The sequence below is a fragment of the Lutra lutra genome, chromosome 9 (genome assembly GCF_902655055.1).
Source record: "Lutra lutra chromosome 9, mLutLut1.2, whole genome shotgun sequence".
In the NCBI taxonomy this organism is placed as follows: domain Eukaryota; kingdom Metazoa; phylum Chordata; class Mammalia; order Carnivora; family Mustelidae; genus Lutra; species Lutra lutra.
Window position 1 is genome coordinate 134,742,405 of NC_062286.1, and position 13,842 is coordinate 134,756,246.

At 44.2% G+C, this 13,842-nt stretch overlaps 1 long non-coding RNA gene across 2 annotated transcripts; it reads left to right on the forward strand.

The window, feature by feature from the left end:
- The first annotated feature begins 5,107 nt into the window (after positions 1 to 5,107).
- Positions 5,108 to 13,562, forward strand: LOC125109736 (uncharacterized). Of its 2 annotated transcripts, XR_007130363.1 has the most exons (5): positions 6,703 to 6,800; positions 9,055 to 9,131; positions 11,207 to 11,403; positions 11,858 to 12,058; positions 13,183 to 13,562. It is a non-coding gene; the product is annotated as an uncharacterized LOC125109736 (long non-coding RNA). The 2 variants fall into 2 exon arrangements; XR_007130364.1 differs by lacking the exons at positions 6,703 to 6,800; positions 9,055 to 9,131 and adding an exon at positions 5,108 to 5,183.
- The last annotated feature ends 280 nt before the right edge of the window (positions 13,563 to 13,842 follow it).

The window sequence follows — 13,842 nt, forward strand, 5'->3', positions numbered from 1 at the left end:
TGGCCCCAACTCATGGACTTTTTGACCTTGTGGATACGTGGTCACTGTTTTCACCTAAAAGGGAACCTTCCTAAGAATACACAGTGCTTCAAATACTCAATTTTTTTTTTCCCATGCAGAATTATCTAAAGTACTATTTTGACCCAAAGAACGCATTCTTCTTTGGATTTCATTAAAGAAGGAAGGTGTTTGCTTTTTTATTTCTTTCCTCTTTCCTCTGAGCCCGTTCCCGACTCACCTCATGAGCACTTCATAAATCTTGCATCTGGGTAATATAACACTGTACGGTGCTTTTTAACCAGAACATTTTGTTTTCTGCGTGATCTGGCACTGAGTGGTCTGGCAGAGAGGGGCAGTGCAGGGGAAGGCAGGGGCAAAGCCTGCCAGGACGCACTGGAGTTTCTGCAGCCTCACTGGAGAGTTCTCTGTCACAGCGGGTGGCTTCAAAGTTGCACAGACTTCCTTCTGATGCCAACTTCTTGCTTTTCTAAAATTTCTGAGTCCTCTGAAATGAAACTTTTTTTGACAGTTTTTTTTTTTCCTTCCCCCAAACAGAGGGGTCTCTTATTTCCTCCCACAATCCTTCCTCAGTGCTTCTCCACATACCAAGAAGTTAAATTGTGAATTTAAGTTTGCTGGGTTGTATCTAACCAATGCCTGACTTCCTTGGGAATATGGAAAATTTACTATTTACTCTTTATAACGTGCTCTGTCCTAAAAGGAATATGTGGTAATGTGCATGCAAGGTATAGTAAACAAAAGGAAATAATAAAAGAGTAAAGAAATTTAGGATCAGGGGAAATAACTAATAAAAAGTCAAGAACACATAGAAGAAGAATTTAGTGAGCGTGTTACCAAGCTCAGCTACAACTGCACTGTAAATTGGTCTCTGAGCTTCCCGGTAACCAAAGAAAAAAGGTGTGGGTGGCCCAATTGGTTTAATAATTCTCTTTGTTTAGAAAAAAAAGCAAAGTATCATCAATCCACAGGAGATGCAAAACATTTCATAAACTTTAATTTGGAAAGGCATCTCACATAAGAGCATGGGGGATAGATGAATTAAGTAATAAATAGTAATAAATAAATAAATAAATATTGATAAATAAATAAATAAATAAATAATAGATAGTAATAAATGGTAGTTTGCATGGGATTATACCTTGTTAGCGTTGTTCAAGAATAACCAAGGCTATAACGTTAAAGCAACTCAGTGAGAAGTTTCCAGAAATGTACCATGGCATGAGAATAAGGCATACACGTAGGGGGAATGATTAGGAAAATCTGCTACGTAGCATGGTCACATAGAGAAATGAATGTCATGTCACTATCATAGAGATTGTCCCTTGTGGAAGCAAATAAGAGGCATAATAAAAACCATCTGTCTAGATTGGGGGCTATGTGGATGGACTGGCTGAGCTCTCGCCTGGGAACACTGAGCTAACATGTGATGCATAGGGACACATTTGACCTCTTGTGTAGATTAATGGTTTAGTTGACAGGGACTGCTTAATTTCAGAGTTACATTGTGGGGGCTTCTCAGCCAAGGTGCTGAGTGTCTGGCTGTGATGGAGACTACGGCCTCTCAGGCAGGGCCCAGAGCTTTTAATATGCCTTGGACAGAATGTTAAACACCTTGTCATGCCTCAATCTTCTTAATCATTACTAATGATGATAATAAAAATGATGATGATAGTCAAGGCAGAGGTGAACAAAGGCAAGGTGGTGACTCAAGGAGTGGAGCAAGGTGTCATGGCAAGAAAGCCTAGGCTGGAGATGGAACGTTGGTTCTCGCCTCAACCCAAACATGATCTGTAACCCAGGCAATGCTTGCACGTCTTTGTTTTTCTTTAGTTTGCAAGTGAGCCTGTGGCAGTGTTTCCAGTGCTTCAGCATTAAATAGACCTGGGAATGAATTGGGAATGAATTAGAAATGCAGGTGCTTGGGTCCCACTCCAGACCCTGAATTGCTCCAGGACATTCTCTGAAAGAAACACTCAACTTTGGGAACTACGAGACCTTGGATGAGGTCTTTCACGTGTGTGGAACAATCCCCAAGGCTCCATCCCTGTTTGTATGCATGCCTTCTGCCAGCTCCTCCTCTTAGGAGGTGGAGTCCAGTCCTTCAAATTTTGAATATTGACTGGGGGGTCTTGATTTGGCTAATGGAATGTGGCAGGAATGATGGGATGCTATTTCCAAGCTACCTGGTTCTCTCTCTCTCTCCCTCTCTTGTCTCTTTTTTCAATTTCTCAGAACTTAGCCGCAACCATGACCCACACCTGGACTAAATTGCCAGAGGATGAAAATCCACGTGGAAGAGAGCCAAGTCATTGCTACAGAGGCAGTCCTAGACCACCCAGCCCCCAGGCCATCTGCTGGCTAACCAAAATGCGTAAGTGAGCTCAGGTGTCATTAGGTGGGCCTGGCCCATCCAGAAGACACTAAGCCAACCTACAGTCGTGTGAGCTGAAATCAATGGGTATAGCTTTAAGCTACTGGGTTTTGTGGCTTTTTGTTATACAGAATCACCATGGCAATAGCCGTACAAGATGGAAATTCCATAATTGTGCAATTCTAACAGTTCTGATCTTGATCTCTTGTTAGCAATCCCAAATTCACAGAGAGCAAATTCAGGGGTAAGTGCGACGTTACTTTGTTTTTTCTTGACTAAATGTGTTTCCTCTTCTGAGCCCCTGTTCTATCATAAGGTGGGGAGTTATGTAATTCTCAGTTATTGCCCGGCAATCTATGTCCACACGTTTATGGCAGATCTTACTTCTTACCACAACTCTAGCTCTCACCTTCTGAGTGCACAGAAGGATGGTGCCCCCCGACCCATCTCCTTGAAGTTAGGTGTGAGCAGAGGACTGGTTTTGGCCAATGAAATGTGAGCAGGAACAGGTCACTTCTGGGTGGAAGCATTTAGGAGTTGGTGTTCAATTGTCCCTGTTCTTTCTTCCTCTTTCTTGAATGGTGGAGGGTATGTTGTTGCATAAATGCTCCAAGATTGAAGTAGCTTTGAATGCTGGGCTCCCCCATGTCCCGAGTTGCCTGGACCTATAGTTGGTTTGCCGAGAGCAAGAAAGAAACTTTTGTTTCTTAATTTTCCCATAGTTCTGGAGGTTGGAAGTCCCAGATCAAGATGTCACCAGGTTCGGTTTCTTCTGAAGCCCCTCCCCTCAGGTTTTAGATGGCCACCTTCTCACTGTATCCCAATATGGGTTTCTCCCTATGTGTGTCTGTCCCAGTGTCTCTCTGTGTGTCCAAAATTCCTTTTCTTATAAAGACACTCATCGTGGTGGATTAAGGCCCACCCAACAACCTCATTTTAACTTATTGACTACTTTAGAGACTGTATTTCCAATGATAGTCATATTCTGAGGGGCTGGGGGATGGGACTTCAGCACATGAATTTGCACTCATAAATCCTAGAAATGTATGTTCTAAAGGCCCTTAAGTAGGATAGAGAATCAGTGGATAGTTGGGATGGGGACAGCACACTGACTTTAATCTTTAGCATCCTCTCGGTGGATGGGATACCTAATGTTATACAGGGCACACGTAATACTCCTGCCTTGTGCTAGTCCTGACCCAGAAGGCCGGTTCATCTTCTCATACTTTGGCTATGTTTGTATTATTCCGGCCATACAGAGGAAAAACAAACCATCCTGGGCACGCCTGCATGAAGAAGCTTACTCCAGAGCTTTCCCAGACCCATCTGACAGTCTGGGGATTTGCCTACCCATTTCTCACTGCTCTCACACCATCTGAACGATCCCCACAAACCTTGTACCCTTCAAGTTTCACCAAGGGAGCAGATCCCAGCTCCCTCTCCTTTTGGATCCTTGAAATTCTCTGTGGTTTCTATCCCTTCCCTCCATTTTAGGGCAATTCTGGGATCTGTATGTGGGCCTACGATTTGGGGCTCCTTTCTAGGAACCTACAGTTTCACAAGCATCTAAATCTGTTTTCCATGGCTCTTTCTCTTCCACCTCTAATTGGGTGGGAAAAACTTGCTCTGCCTAATCCTATATTCTTCTGTAACTTTTTAAAAACTTTTTTTTTCCTGGACCTTTACTTTGAAACTCGAAACTGGAGACTTTGACACCTTTGCCCTTCAGATCCTCTATGATAAACCTAGCTGGGGGCAAGCTGCCAGTCTCCACGCGTATCTCAAGATATGCCAAGTTAAATCTTTTTATTTATAAAAAGAATAAACTTTGAATGGAGACAAGCCATGAGGTGGGAATAAATTACCAGGAATTAAACACACCTCACTTAACATATCAAAATACTTATCCCCTGCATCAGAATGTATAAGTTTGCCCTAATAAGATTTCTTCTTCTTAACACCAAGAAATAAGACTAAATTCCACCTTGAAAGAATTCAGCTTTCATAGTGAGACATTGACACCCTTGGTTCAGAAGGCAAGCTCAGGGTCCAGAAAAAGGGGAAAAGTTGCTTGATTTTAGCTGACCATTGAGAAAATGCAAGTAGTTCATTTGGAGGCAATGTTTGAAATATGGGGCAGAAAATTGAGTTTTTCAGTATAAGAACAACAATGATACCGTACAAATATTATGAATGCTTCCAAGTAAAGTAAGAACATTGTGAGTGCAGAAATGAATTTGTGATTGACATAAGGGAGAAGGATGAATAGAGAATGATCTATAGTGTTTGTCTGAATCCTCATAAAAGTGTATCTGAATGCTGGCTTTCCCCAGTCTCATCAGCTGGGAACGATTATATGAAAGATGTGTCTAAGTTAATGAGGGCCTAGGAGTCCTTAAAAAAAAAAATTGTTTAGGAGAGTTTTCTCCTTAGGACCAGTTGGGTCTTACATGTTGAGATTGGGGTATTTAACACCTGGATTCTCATTTTCTCTCATTAATCTTCCCTCCTCATTGTCAGTTAGCGCCCCCTCCTCTGGTCCTTCATGTCCTCTTGATCTCTCCACTCTACAGGAGGGATGGACTTCTTGATGTGTTCAGTTTATTGCTTAGCCACCAAATAATGAAAGCATTTACAGTATGCTTTGTTAGCTCATTCAGTGGTGTAGGGGTCAGCATACATTTTCTATAAAGGGCCAGAGAGTAAATATATTTGGCTTTGAGGGCCAGACTGTCTCTGTTGCTACGGCTTGGCTCTGCCAACATAGAGGGAAAGCGACTGTAGGCAGGAGGTAAGTGAATGGTCGTGGCTGTGTTCCAATAAAACTTTATTTACAAGAACAGGCAGTGAGCTGGACTTGGGTGTCCGGGTGTAGTTTGTGACACCTTGGTCCTCATTGGCAGGGGTGGGGGTAGCAGAGCTCTGGAGTAATGGAAAATGTTATTTTCTGGTGATTTCTTGTTTTCCATCCTCATTTTATTTTTTATTTATTTTTTAAAAAGATTTTATTTATGTGCTTGACAAAGATCACAAGTAGGCAGAGAGAGAGGGAAGCAGGCTCGCCGCTTAGCAGAGAGCCCCATGCGGGGCTCAATCCCAGGGCCCTAAGATCATGACCTGAGCCAAAGGCAGAGGCTTAACCCACCGAGCCACCCAGGTAACCCTTCCATCCTCATTTTAAATTTCCAAATGCTCCGTCTTCCTTCCTCTAGTGGTTCAGGGACTTAGGCGCTCCAAGAGCAGCTGGTGTGAGATAAGAAGGTGAATTCAAGAGAAGGGAGGCACCACCTAGATTTGACGTGTGTACCTGTAGGGTTGGCGGGGTGGGAGAAAAGCCCCTGCTTCTTGTGAAACAGAATAAGGTGATGTTTCTTGTAAAGAAGAGCAGGTGAGTGGCTCGGTTGGTTGAGGATCTGCCTTTGGCTCAGGTCATGATCTCAGGGTCCTGGGATCGAGTCCTACATCGGGCTCTCTGCTCTTTCCTCTGCTTGCATTCGTGTGTGCTCTCTCTCTCTCAAAAGTCAATAAATAATTAAAAAAAAAAAAAAAGGAAAAGCAGATACCTGCTCGTAGCTGAGGAGTAGAGCCGGCTGCAGGCTTGCTGGGTTCCTGCTCTCTCTCTCATCCCACACATTCTTCTCTTCATGGTCTCTGGAAACTCCTTGAATGCAGCCCATTCTCTCCCGAAGCTGTATCTTATGAAAAAGTTAAATGATACCTAACGCTACCAAGGGAATTTTCTTGTATCAAGGGCTCCCCAAATATTTTCATTATTTATTTTCTTCTGATTATAATAGCTATATTTGTTTCTTATCAAAAATTTGGCAGCTACTGGAAAAGGATAATGTTTGACAACCTACTATTTATGGAGTCTCTTATTCATCACTGTGGAAGTCATTGTGTGTGTGTGTGTGTGTGTGTGTGTGCATTTACACATCACACACACACAATCCTAAAGACTCATGACAAATCTTTGAGGTAGCTAGTTTTAGGCAGAAAGAAGTTAAACACCTTGCCCAAAGCATATGTTGGAGGCAGGATTCAAACACAGTTGTCTGATTGCAAAACTCCCATTTGATTTTTTTCTGGGTACTCCACTACCTTTAGGAAGAAAGAAAAAATAATCTCTTGCAATCTCCCTCAGGGAAAACTGTGGTTACCTTTTGCTGTGGCTTTTTTTTTTTTTCCCTCCCCCAGGGTTTTCTGGTTTTCCTTCTATTTTTTCAAGCATAGCTGAGATCATACTGCAAATATGATTTTGTTTTCTTGTTGTTTTTCACTTTCCATTACTATTTTAGTGTCCTTTGTTGGTGGGTGACCCTCCCAGGAGCTTCCCAGCTGCAGTGAGAAAGTGGCCCTTATTTTCAGAGGGCTGGGAGAGACCGAAGAGAGAGGCAGACCACTCCAGGTTGGTAGGTGGCAGTTTTAAAAAGGAGAGGGAACTTACGTAAGAGGCTTGTCTTAGGTGACAGCAGGACAAATGGATCCCTGCAGCAGCTGGCCAAATCTTAAAAGTTTCTAAAGTGGGCCTAACTGGGCTTGGTCACATATACTGTGTATGGGTTCTCAACAGCACATCACTGTCTCAAGGTTATGACCTTGAACAGCCTCTGAGAGTAGGGACAGAGTGCAGAACCCAGAGTCCAAGGACAGGGGAGGGGGTGAGGAGCCTGCAAGTGCCCGGGTTCAGCTCATGGATCAACTGGTGGTCATGTCTTTTTGATGACCTTTCCCGACACTTTCCAAAATCTCCTTGGAAGTATCCTTTTAATGGTGTCTACTACTTCTTTATTTGGTATACTGTAATTACTTTAACCAACTCTAGTCTGTTGAGCATTTCAGTTATTGCTAACTTTTCATTGGTTTTTTTTTTTAAGATTTTATTTATTTATTTGACAGAGAGAGATCACAAGTAGGCAGAGAGAGAGAAGAGGGAAGCAGGCTCCCTGCTGAGCAGAGAGCCTGATGTGGGGCTCGATCTCAGGACCCTGAGATCATGACCTGAGCCGAAGGCAGAGGCTTAACCCACTGAGCCACCCAGGCACCCCAATTCATTGTTTTAAATAAAGAGGTAATGGACACCTTTGAGTATGAGACATCCCCCCCCATAAAACATCAAAATTCTGAAAAATTATCAAGAAACAGAAATATTACTTTGTAAAAGGGGCAGTTAAGACATTTGCTTTGGAGGCACCCCAAATCTTAGTTACTGAGAAAAAAATAATATTTCAGTGCAAATTTAGAAAGAAATGTAAACGGGGGCTCCTGGGTGGCTCAGTCATTGAGCATCTGCCTTTGGTTCAGGTCATGATCCCAGGGTCCTGGGATCGACACCCTCATCGGGCTCCTTTCTTAGTGGGAAGCCTGCTTCTCCCTGTCCCTCTGCCTGCTGCTCCCTCTGATTGTGCTCTCTCTAACAAATAAATAAATAAAATCTTAAAAAAAAAAAGAAAAAAAATATGGATGATTGCCCAAAGTCCAAATCCATTTTAAATAAGGGCAGGGTCAGTACTGCAGATTTTCCTTTTAGCCTTAGGTTCTAATATGGCCCAGGAATGGTGCTGTTCTTGATAAAGTCCTGGCTGAGGAAACATAATTGGTGTCTGGAAGGAGGTACCTAGAACCAACTTTATTACTCTTATTAAGCCCTTTGGGAAGCTACCTGTTGGGTGTTTTCTCCTGAAAGGGTGAAGACTGCTTGGTTTCAACCCCCAAATATGCCCTTTCTGGCATCCACATGGCCAAAATGCTTATGCTGTCTGGGCCTCACTTTCCTGATGTTCTCCATGGAGATGATGATAATCCTTCATGCCTTCCACTGATGGGAGGACTTAGTGAGATAATAGTGGATCCCTTCTTTTTTTTTAAATATTTTATTTATTTATTTGACAGAGAGATCACAAGCAGGCAGAGAGGCAGGCAGAGAGAGAGGAGGAAGCAGGCTCCCTGCTGAGCAGAGAGCCCGATATGGGGCTCGATCCCAGGACTCTGAGATCATGACCTGAGCTGAAGGCAGCGGCTTAACCCACTGAGCCACCCAGGCACCCAATAGTGGATCCCTTCTAACAGCCAGTGCTTGGCTTGTGTTAAAGACCCAAGAAAAATCCTACAAAAATCAGATCTGGCAACCTACCTTCCCTCACGGCCAAATCTGCAGACGAATAGATTTCTTTCTTTCTTTTTTTTTTTTTTTTAAAGATTTTATTTATTTATTTGACAGAGATCACAAGTAGACAGAGAGGCAGGCAGAGAGAGGGGTGGAAGCAGGCTCCCTGCTGAGCAGAGGGCCCGATACGGGACTTGATCCCAGGACCCTGAGATCACGACCTGAGCCCAAGGCAGAGGCTCAACCCACTGAGCCATCCAGGCGCCTGACGAGTAGATTTCTTGAGAGGAAACGAATTCTCTCCAGTTCATCCCAGACCGTGATTGTCATATTTTGAAAATAAAAATACCGAAACCCAGTTAAATTTGAATATCAGATAACTGAATAATTGTTTAGCTCAAGTATGTCCCATGCCATATTTGAGACATACGCATACTAAAAAAAAAGTATTTAAAAATTTCTTGAAATATTAAGACATGATTTGTTGTTTATCTGAAATTCAAATTTAGCTGGGCCTCCTGTGTTTCATCGGGCAACCACTCCCTGCCCCCCGCAGGAGCTTCACTTGACCTCTGCAGGCATCAGCACAGACCAGGCGTGACTCCAGAAGGGGAGCTCAGATTCCAAGCAGAGGTAACATTTGACAAGCTGCACATAAGTGTGGTCACTGAAGTAGAGTTTTCGGCTGTTTAATGAACTGGCTACAAGTTTGGGGGCCTTTGCTCCCTTGGCATGGCCATGGTGGGAGCCATTCGAGGAATAAAACCATCTAAGATCATCTCAGTGCTGCTGGCAGAGTGCCAAGTGAGTGCCTGTAAGTGTGTGAGCGAAGGTAGATAGACCCAGAGCACTCTCGATGCTGTTGGGGTGTTTCAGATAGAGACTCAGGCGTGATAAGGTCCCCGTGGAAACGGCAGCCATCTTGCAGGGCCAGGACGGGAAGGATGCTGGGGTTTTCCTCACATCAGCTTGAGAGACCCTGCCAAGGAGGCGGGTGGTTTTCAATAAAGAACTGTTTATGTCTCTGTTGGACAGAAGAGAGAGGTAGATACCTGTGACAAGACTGTTCTGCACGCTGACTGAAGATTTTCTTCTCTCTCCAGCTTCCAGCAAATGCAAACAGGCAAGCCTGGGCAGGAGAGGAGCGAATTAGCTCGAACAGGTGTCTCCACCTTGGCACCACTAACTCTTGGGGTTGGATATTATTTTTTTTTGTCATCAGGGGGCTCATCCTGTACATCTCCTGACCCCCACCTCCTAGATGCCAGGCCCTCCCCATCCACCACAGCTGTCACAACCCAAAAATGTGTCCCGTATTGCATAATGTCTCCTGAGAGTCAGGTTCTTTCCCAGTTGAAACCACTGTACTAGAAATATCACCACAAGGATGGATTAGGGCGTAGATGCCCCCAAAGTCCAGGCAGTAACTTCACTGTGAGAGTTAAGTTTCAAGTTTTAAGGTCATGGGGGTAGGGAGGGGCACCTAGAGTTCAAGTGCAATTATGAAGTTCGCTGGCCAAATGAACCTCTTCTGTGGGCAGAATTTGGGTTAAGAGAATCTAGTTTGCACCTATCAAAATGGGAAGATGAGCTTCATCACTGTTTGGTTTCTGCTACTGATCATTGTGTGTCTCACCTCTGTGCATCTCCCAATTTTTGGATATTTCTCTCTTTCTCTATTCATCCCCACTCCCTGACCCCCACAAGTGCCCCCCTGACCACGGCTTTGCAGCCCAGAGGGTAGTCCCACTTCCACCCCTGGTGACATTTAGCAATGTCTAGGGACATTTTCAGTTGCCACAAATTGGATGAGCAGAAGCCACAGACAGCCCCATATATCCTACAATGCGGACAGGACAACCCCCCACAACAAAGAATTTTATGGCTCCAGATAGTCACCCTCCGGAGGCTGAGAAACCAGGCTAGGCATGAGTGTGTGCCTGCCTAAACAATTCAGGAGGACAGCCTTCCCTACACACCCCAGGCCCCTGGGGCTCGAGGGGACTCCTTCCGAATTCATAGCTGGGGAAATGTCAGCAGACAGTCTCTAAGGAGGGACATTTTCTTTTCTTTGCATTTTGTACTCATGCCCAGAAATAGCGGGACTAGCAATTCTGGGAGGATATAGGTTCTTATGTAACCTTTCCCTTCTTTCTTCGGGGGTTTGGGTGTTTTACAGAAGTTCATCTGGGTCTCAGATTCCTACCTGATCCTAATCTCTGATGAACATCCTCAGATAAAGGGATTCTCCTAACACATTGAGGGCAGACAGGAAAGACCAACTCGATTTCCATACACAGCCCTAAATCATCTCAGCATCATTATCAAAACACGATCTACACTATTCCCGTGGTTGCAAATGGGAACAGCTTTGATGACCCGTGTTTGATCAAGTTGCTGATGGACCCCTCCCCCTGATGCCTTGTGCCTTCTGTTCTCTTTGAAATATTATTTGGCTCAATTTTTTTTTTTTCCTCCCGGTTCTCTCTCTCTCTTTGTGCGTGCATGTGACCACAATTGTAGTTTCAGTAAATAAAACGGCTGCTTGATAACGTGGAACGGCCCAGTGCTTAACTCTGCCCTTGGAGATCCTTTACATCAAAGCAGCGATCAAAAAGTGGTGCAGATAAAATTTGTCATCAGGGATTTCCTACAAAAGAATTACAGTGGAGAAATGGCCTGATCGATACTATGGATTTTCACTGCAGGGGCTGGTGGTCCAATTGCTGGGAGACACTCACAGAGATAAAAGGGCACGGCTGCCACTCCGTCACAGACTGCTGACTCAGCAGAAACTTGTCCAGTATTTATAGTGCAGAATGATCCAGAATTATCACCTAGCAGTGCCCGGTGCGTGTTCCTTTGGAGATTGCCTTCCTTTATGGGATTGGATTGCTAAGTGCAGGTGAATAGAAAAATGATGGCTAACAGCTGTCAAAATGCAACAGAATGAAGTACTTAAATCTTTTTTTATCCATTAAAAGGGTAACAACCGTACATATATCATGGCACAGACATTGTAATGATATTTGGGGGCTGGTAAACGAGGGGGTAATAAACAATATATGTTCTGATCAGAACAGCAGAGGAAATAGACCTGGGTGAGGGGTGGGGGAAAGCAGGGCTTCCCTGAAGCCTTATAATTACCTTAATGGTTGAACATTATCTAACAGGAGGAAAACAAAATTACATTGGCGTCCCAATCTTTGGGAGACCGGCTTTCCCCTTAGTTGGCATTTTGGAGGCATTGAACTATTCCCTGAAACACTTAACCAGGCTCGCTGCGTTCTGAAATTTACTGAATTTCACGTAGGCCAGGTTAATTACGGCACGTGGAATAACAATCGCTTACTGGTAAGATTCTCCAGCTGGAAGGATCGGGGGCCCAGCGAGAACTTTCTCTTGCACATTTCCAACCTCAGCGCTCCCGCTGAATTTCAGCTGTGAAGGCGGAGGAGCTCGCCTGTACCTTTTCTCCCAGCGAGCGCGGTTACTCCTGGAGGAGAAGACTGATGCGCTGGTCGTCCGGCTTCCAGTTCTTTGGCCGCACCCTACCTAAGGTAAGTAATCGCCCCGATTCCCAGTTAATGTTTCCTCAAGGAACTCCTCTGGAAAAATCTTACTAATCCATCTAAAACATCCATACAGCATCTGCCTTATTTTTTATTACGTGAGAATCGACTTCCAGAAAGGTTCGAAATACCTTACGGTTCCCCTGTAGAATCCTGGCTTGTTTGAAAATATGCCACATTGTATCTTGTACACGCCTTCCCCTAAAACATTTTACTTAAATTTTCAGTGAACCATTTTTTGGTAAGCTTCAACATGAAAAGAAGAATGTTTTCCTTATTCTCAATATTTAAAAGGTCCTGCAAAGCAAATAGGGAAATGAACAAAATATATAGGATATCATCAATAACAGGGCCTCCAGACGTTAATGAATTCTCCATTTCTCAAACACCTGCGGTGCGATAGGCCTCGTGCAGGGTGTTGAAGAAATGCAGTGAATGAAAACAGGCTTTCAAGTAAGGAGCTTATGGAAAGGAGGACATGAAAAATATTTATTGAACAAATACTTTGCGCCGGGCCCTTGGCAAATGTAATGAAATAGCAAACAGCTAGAAAATGCAAGGCAGTCTCGTCAGTGTTCTTTTTTTTTTTTTTAAAGATTTTATTTATTTACTTGACAGAGATCAGAAGCAGGCAAAGAGACAGGAGGAAGCAAGCTCCCCGCTGAGCGGAGAGCCCGATGCGGGGCTTGATCCCAGGACCCTGGGATCATGACCTGAGCCGAAGGCAGAGGCTTTAACCCACTGAGCCACCCAGTCGCCCCTCGCTGGTGTTCTTTTGATTTGTGTGCTCGTCATCACAGCTCTGGGAGGTAGGGTTATGTCCAGTTTGCAGGTGGGGAAACTGAGGCAATGGAGAGGTTGAGTCATTGGGCAAAGGCTTAGACTTTGTACTGCAGAGCTACACAGCCTCTCCCCATCCCGAAGCTTTCTCCTTTTATCCCTGTGATGGTCCCATGAAGTTGGTGTCCCTACGGAACAAGTAGGAAAGGCTCACGAGCTCACAAGCAGCGAACATTTTTGCCCTGCCCCCACCCCGGTTACTTGAAGAGCTGGGATCTGAACCCAGGCACACCTGCCTTGACATTTCTAGCTAGTTTACATGTCATTTACAGAGGGCCCACAAAGCCGGCAAGGCTCTGCAGCTTCTAAGTTCAAAAACAAAAGTCAGGATGTACAAGCCATCACATGCAGTCCAGGGAGAAGAATTCAATTTCAGGAAGTATGCCACCGCTCAGAAGGAACATTAACAAGTCTTTTGTACCCAGATTGTCCCTGGCCAGCCTCAGGTAGGACTCAAAAATGTAGCCGGCACCTTCCGGGACTGTCCATGGGGAAATCATCTTTGTGCCTGTTTGAACTGCCTCATACTGGTGGAAATCATTGCTGCTATCATCACAGGATTGTCGTATGGAAGTTTACTGTCACTGGCAATAAACGTAGATGAAAGGAGGGGGGGTGAATAAGAAAACAAAAGGGAAAAGTAGAAGCAAAAAATGCACCAGAGTGAAAAAATATCCATAAACGAGTTGTTTTTTTGTCTCTCTAGTTGCTCTGATGTGCACAAAGGAAATAGATGGGATAAAATCACAGCTCAGGAACACCAACATAAATTCCCCCTTGCTTTGACAAGTACGTAATTTTCTTCAGAGATGCTCTTCACGTCTGGAGAGTTATGAGCCAATTTCATTCCCATCTGACAAATTTACAAAGAAACATTAGAGAAAAGGGATTAGGAAAGCGAGAAATCTTTATAGACTTTTTCCTCAGGCTGT